We start from the raw sequence: 7,359 nt of genomic DNA, 5'->3' as shown, positions 1-7,359 counted from the left end.
CTTGAAAGTTCCAGCTGTGAAAGTGTTTTAGTCAGGTGTAAGAAAAAATAGCCTGCAGTGTAATAATTACTTATTTAAGGTACTCATTTCTTTGCATACACTTAATCTGTTTTTATCTTTGATTGACCTGCCACATAGTCTCCTTGCATCTACTCTTTTCCCCCGTCAATTCGTTTTCCATGTTGTAGCCTGTTGGTTTTTACAAAATGAGATTTGGTGTGTCCCCTTCTCTCTCCCTGTACTTCCTCCAAGACTTTAGCAACCATGCTAAAGCAGATTTTTTTTTTAAAAGATTTTATTTATTTATTTGACAGATGGAGATCACAAGTAGGCAGAGAAGCAGGCAGAGAGTGAGGAAGGGAAGCAGGCTCCTTGTGGAGCAGATAGCCTAATGCGGGGCTCAATCCCAGGACCTTAGGATCATGACCTGAGCTGAAGGTAGAGGCTTTAATCCACTGAGCCACCCAGGTGCCCCCATGCTAAAGCAGATCTTTAGCTACAGGGCTTCTAATTGACCTAGGGCCTCAGCTGCTAGGTTTGAACTCCATTAACGCTTCCTTACTGAGTCCTTTTCTTAGGGCTGCTCTGTGCCTAGCACTGAGGATGATATTAAGGCAGGCACTTCCCCGGGGAGGGGGGGTTGTGGGACTCCTGAAAGGGTCGGTTATTACTCAGTCATTTATGAGATCTTTGCTCATGTGTTATTTCTGGGGAAATCTTTCCCATTCTTTCCATTGAATCAGGTTTATCTGTTCTGTGCACTCATAGCACCAAGAACTTTGCTTCATAGCAAGTTTCACAGTTGATATTTTATATTCAGTGAATGAATATTTGATTCCACAGTTTCACCTGGACTGAATATTAAGCTTTGTAGGGGCAGAAAACATGTCTTTTAAGAATTTTGTTTCACTTCTCTATCACCAGCTCCTAGCCCAATACCTGTCATATAGATGTTCAATAAATACCTTAATTAATTCAATAAATGAATTAATTTAAATAAGTAGTGCCCTCAAAAACCTAAAATAATGTTAATCTGAAACACTTTCCTATCACTAGTGTTCATTTTACATATTAAATGTTAACATTCTCCCCTAATCCTCTGCTTCTTACATTTTTGTTTTTCTTAAAGGACTGGGTTATGAAAAACTTTGCAGAGCTCATATGAAGTTGAGAAATACATTTGAAAAATTTTTCTTTGCATTATATTCTTTTTTTAGTATCAAAGTTAATATGTGTACAGTTGTCAAGTAGCTCCACAATTTTTTTAAGTTATTTTTATTAACATATAATGTATTATTTGCCCCACGGGTACAGGTCTGTGAATCATCAGGCTTACACATTTCACAGCACTCACCATATCACATAACCTCCCCAGTGTCCATCACCCAGCCACCCTATCCCTACCCTCCCCACCCCCGAGAAGCCCTCAGTTTGTTTTGTGAGATTAAAAGTCTCTTATGGTTTGTCTCCCTCCAGATCCTATCTTGTTTCATTTTGTCCTTGTCTACCCCCCACAACCTCCTGCCCTGCCTCTCAAATTCCTCATATCAGAAAGATCATATGATAATTGTCTTTCTCTGATTGACTTATTTTGCTCAGCATAATACCCTCCAGTTCCATTCATGTTGTTGCAAATGTCAAGATTTCATTTCTTTTGATGGCTGCATAGTATTCCATTGTATATGTATACCACATCTTCTTTATCCATTCATCTGTTGATGGACATCTAGGTTCTTTCCTTAGTTTGGCTATTGTCTACAATGCTTTTAATGAAGGATAATACTCCCTTACAACTCTGTTCTCCCTCCTTTTTTGTTTCCTAGAGCTCAGTGATTTTTAGATATTTCTTTTTCATTTTCCTTTATATCTCAAAATAACACAATGGTATGGCAACTTTTATGTTTTTTACAGTTAGACATCATCTATTGACTTCCTACCATAAAAGATTAGACTTTATCTTTCTTTAATCATTTTCCACTTGTTACCAAGCACTGTACTGCATGTTTCCCATCCCCCTCATCCTTCTGAAAAATCCATATGTTAAGATTTTTATATTAATATTTATTTGTGTTAACATGATTTTATAAATGCTGTTTTCAGGTGAGCCCAGTACTACTCTTAGACACTTGCAAAGGGGGTCCATGTCTTGTGAGCCAGACTTTAGAAGTTTTTGCTCTGGCCTTTCTCCCTAGGAGTGGAATTCAGAGGACCAAAGAAACTCCCTTTCCAGATCTCACTTTGGGTCCCTGAATTCCCTGCCTAAATGACCCTGAAGCTGCTGCTTCTTCTTCTTCTTTTTTTTTTTTTTTTTAACTTTATTTATTTATTTGTCAGAGAGAGAGTGGGAGAGAGAGTGAGCGAGCATAGGCAGAGGGAGAAGCAGGCTCTCTGCCAAGCAAGGAGCCCGATGTGGGACTCGATCCCAGGACGCTAGGATCATGACCCGAGCCAAAGGCAGCTGCTCAACCAACTGAGCCACCCAGGCGTCCCCCCCCCCCCTTTTTTTTTTTGTCACAGAAAGATCACAAGTAGGCAGACAGGCAGGCAGAGAGAGAGGAGGAAGCAGACTCCCCGCTGAACAGAGAGTCTGATGTGGGGCTCAATCCCAGGACCCTGGGACCATGACCTGAGCCGAAGGCAGAGGCTTTAACCTACTGAGCCACCCAGGTGCCCCCTGAAGCTGCTTCTATAGCCTGTGCAGGACCCATTCTCATGTGTCCCACTGAAGGTGGATGGTGCCGCCTGTGTATGCATCTATGGGGAAAGTGTGAGGGTATGATCTGAGCTTGGATACATGGGTTGGTCTTTAAACATGCCCACAAATTTCTTCAGTGTGTGGGCTGGACCTTGAGGCTGGAATAAAAAGGGGTAGGCTCTTGGTTTGAGGTCAGTAGCTAGCTCTCCATCTACTGCTTAGCTCTGGTGTGGAACTCTGAGAAGTATCAGGGTTCAATCCTGGCCTTCTAGGTGATTTACTTAAGGTAGGAGGATAGGATGTATTTTATTTAATACTTTTTTTTTTTAGCTTGATTTACATTTTAAAAATGTATAGTTATATGATATATGGGCCTTCATTTATCTTTCCCCTGCCCCTTCCCCAAATGTCAGAGGTGGGCCTAGCTTATTTATGTATTGTACAGTGATTATTTTCTTTACTTGCATAGATTTTAAAATGTCTTTTGCTGGAATTAATAATTGTCTTGTGTTGCATTTGCTTTGTTTTCTCTGTGTGTATCTCTTATCCTTAATTTACCCCTTGGAAGTTTATTATTATTATTTTTAAAGATTTAATTTATTTATTTGACAGAGAGAGACACAGCAAGACAGGAAACACAAGCAGGGGTTGTGAGCAGGTTTCCCCTGCCAAGCAGGGAACTCAATGCCGATGAGATCATGACCTGAACGGAAGGCAGAGGCTTAATGACTGAGCCACCCAGGCATGCCCTCCCCTTCACCTCCACCGGAAGTTTACATCTCTCCTTAATTTATCAAAAAATTCAGGTAATGTATCTTTTTCATCTTTTGGAGATGTTCCTACTGGAGGTTTTTTCTTATTGTTAAAATTGTGGTAAATAGACATAACATAGAATTCATCATCTTAATTGTTTTTAAGAGTACAGTTTGGTAGTATTAAGTACGTTCATATTGTACAACCATCAATATCATCCATCTCCAGAACTCTTTTCATCTTGTAAAAACTGAAACTCTGTTCCCATTAAACAACAGCTCCCCTTTCCTCCCCCACTATAGCCCCTGGCAACCACCATTCTGCTTCCTCTGTCTATAATTTTGACTAATCTAAGTGCTTTACATAAGTAGAATCATATGTGGTTTTTTTTTTTTGTGATTGGCTTATTTCACTTAGCATAATACAATTGAGGTTCATTCATGCTATACCGTATGTCAGAATTTCCTTTCTTTAAAAAGTCTGAATGATATTCCATTATATGTATGTATCACATTTTGCTTATCCATTCATCCATCAGTGGACACAGGGGTTGTGTCCACATTTTAGCTATTGTAAATAATGCTGCTGTGAGCATGAATATACAGATACATCTTTGAAAATCTTCTTTAGTTCTTTTGGTTATATAACCACAAATGGAATTGCTGGATCATATGGTAATTCTATTTAAAAAATGTTGAAGAACTCTCATACTGTTTTCCACAGTGGCTGCATCATTTTACATTACCACTAATAGTGTACAGTTGTTCCAATTTCTCCACATCCTCTCTGGACTTGTTATTTTCTATTGATTGATTAATTGATTTATGATGGTGGCCATCTGAATGTGTGTGAGATGGTATCTCATTGTGGTTTTGATTTGCATTTCTCTAATGATTAGTGATGTTGAGCATCTTTTCTTGTGCTTTACATAACATTTATATATCGTCTTTGAAGAAATGTCCATTCAAGTTTTTTTGCCCATTTTGGAGTTGGGTTCTTTGTTTTATTGCTGTTGAGATTTAAGATTTTATATTTATTCTAGATATTAATCCTTATCAAATATATCATTTGCAAATAGTTCCCTATTTACTCTGTTAATAGATTTACTCCGTTGCCTTTTGAGGCTTTTTGTTTGTGTGCGTAGTCTATGGAGTGGTTCTCAAGAACTTTGTTAGATAGCAGAAATTCCCTGGGGAACTACTTAAAAATGGAAAGACCCAAGTCCTATGCTTGGTTAAATAAATTTGGGCCTCTGTATTCTATAGTGTCTTCTCACTTGATTCTGATGCATACCTAATTTGGGAACAATAGGTCTGTGGGCACATTAGAATCACTGGAGTCTCACACCTAGAAATTCTTTTTATAAAAATTTTAATTCAGGTATAATTAACATACAATGTTATTTAGTTTCAGGTGTACAATATAATGATTCAACAATTCTATACATTACTCAGTGCTCATGAAGATAAGTGTACTCTTAATCCTTTTTAATCTATGAGGCATAAAATTTAAAACTTTTTGCAAAGTCCAACTTGACTATTTTTTCTTTTCTTGCCTATATCTTTGGTGTCATCCAAGAATTTATGCTAAGTCTAGTGTTGTGAAGCTTTTGCCCTGTGTTTTCTTCTAAGAGTTTTATAGTTTTAGGTCTTTGGTTACTTAGGTCTTTGGTTCATTTTGAATTAATTTTTGTGTATGGTGTTAGGTAGGATCCAACTTTGTTCTTTTGCATATGGATATCCACTTTTCCTAGCACATTTTGTTGGAAAGACTATCCTTTCCCTATTGAGTGACCATGACACCCTTGTGAAGAATCATTTGACTACATATGGCAGGATTTATTTCTGGACTCTGGTCTATTCCATTGGTCCAAACATCTGTCTTTATGCCAGGACCATACTGTATTAGTTACTATAGCTTTGTGATAAGTTTTTAAATCAGGAAGTATGAGTCCTCCAGCATTGTTTTTTTTTCAAGATTATTTTAGCTGCTTGGGGTCCCCTGAGATTCCATGTTATTTCTATGGTGGATTTTTCTATTCTTGCCAAAAACATCATTGGGATTTTGATAGGGATCATACTAAATCTGTAGGTTGCTTTGGGTAGTACTGACATCTTAACAATATTAAGTCTTTTTACCCATGAACATAGGATGCATTTCTATTTACTTATGTCTTCTTTAATATCTTTCAGCAATTTTTAAAAATTTATTTATTTGACAGACAGAGATCACAAGTAGGCAGAGAGGCAGGCAGAGAGAGGGGAGGAAGCAGGCTCCCCGCTGAGCCGAGAGCCCGATGCGGGGCTCGATCCCAGGACCCTGGGATCATGACCTGAGCTGAAGGCAGAGGCTTTAACCCACTGAGCCACCTGGGTGCCCCTCAGCAATGTTTTATAGTAAAAGTCTTTTATATCCTTGGTTAATTTCAAAGTATTTAATCCTTTGTTTGTTTTACAGGTTTCATTTTAAAATGGGTTTGAATTCACAACAGATCTTACACAATGATTTCAATAAATCAGGCACTCCAGAAAACAATGTAGAGGTATGACAGTTATGTAATGACTTCTTAATAGTACAATAGTACAATAAGGGATAAAGACCTTTTTCAAATAGGGAAAGAAATGAATCTTTCTATAGTATTAACCCCTAAAATCTATTCTCCTTTATAGACAATAATATTATTGTCAGTCTCCTATACTTTTACTTTATAAAAAACTTCCAGAGGAAGAAATTCTGGAGATTTTCCCAGATATGCACAGCTACATTTTTCTGTAGTGCTTACAACATCTGCAAAGTATGGCACATCTGGATTCAGATTCTTATGATCAAGGGGCTTCTTAATTGCCTCCATATACTCTTTGAGGTCAGTCAAAATCATAACCATGCCTGTAACAGGATCATTCGCTCCATGTACTATCACCACAACTTTATAATTGTGCCCATGGTCATTGGGATTGTTCCATTTCTCAAACAATTTTAAGTTTTCTTGGTTACTCAGAGATTTGCTGTCAAGCTGGTGGGTCATGCTAAAGGAGATGATGGGGACCTTGTGGCAACCAACCATACCTCCTGCTCTTGTCACCTCACTGCTAGTATTTTATTTATTTATTTAAAGATTTTATTGACTTATTTGAGACAGAGAAATCATAAGCAATGGGAGGGACAGAGGGAGAGGGAGAAGCAGACTCCTTGCTGAGCAGGGAGCCCCACATGAGCCTCAATCTCAGGACCTTGGGATCATGACTTGGGCTGAAGGCAGATGCTTAACTGACTGAGCCATCCAGGAGCCCCTATTCTTTCTTTCTTTTTTTTCTTTAAACCTCAGAAATTATTGTTTTTTAGACTTTAAAAAATTTTTTTAATTTAATCTCTGTACTCAAGGTGAGCCTGGAACTCACAAACCTGAGATTAAGAGTAGCATGCTCTACTGATTGAGCCAACCAGGTGCCTCTGGAAAGGACAAACTTCCAGCATTTTTTTTTTTTTTAAGTAATCTTAAGTTTGAGCCCAGTGTGAGGTTAAAACCCATGACCCTGAGATCAAGATTCACATCCTCTACCAACTGAACCAGCCAGGAACCCCAGTATCTTATTGTTTTTGATGCTATTATAAATGGATTGCTTTCTTAATTTCTTTTCTATATTGTTCATTGTTTATTATATAGAAATGCAACTAGTTTTTGCATGTTGCCTTTATATCCCGCTATTTTGCTGAATTTGATTATCCTAGTAATTTTTTCGGTGGGTGTAATCTGTAGTGTTTTTGATATGTAAGATCATATCATCTTGCTTTTATTTCTTCATTTCCAATTTGGGTGCCTTTTATTTCTTTCTTGCCTAATTCCTGTGGCTTGAAGTGGTGAAAGTGGGCCTTCTGGCTTGTTTCTGATCTTAGAAGAAAAGCTTTCAGTT

General features: G+C 37.9%; 1 pseudogene across 1 annotated transcript; it reads right to left on the bottom strand.

Moving 5' to 3' along the window:
• Positions 1-6,101: 6,101 nt before the first annotated feature.
• Positions 6,102-6,332, bottom strand: LOC308354616 (6-pyruvoyl tetrahydrobiopterin synthase-like; annotated as a pseudogene). The gene has a single exon. The product of its transcript is annotated as a 6-pyruvoyl tetrahydrobiopterin synthase-like (transcript).
• Positions 6,333-7,359: the final 1,027 nt, after the last annotated feature.

The sequence above is a fragment of the Martes martes genome, assembly GCF_963455335.1.
Source record: "Martes martes genome assembly, chromosome: 13".
Lineage (NCBI taxonomy): Eukaryota > Metazoa > Chordata > Mammalia > Carnivora > Mustelidae > Martes > Martes martes.
This window is presented reverse-complemented; position numbering and strand designations above follow the sequence as displayed.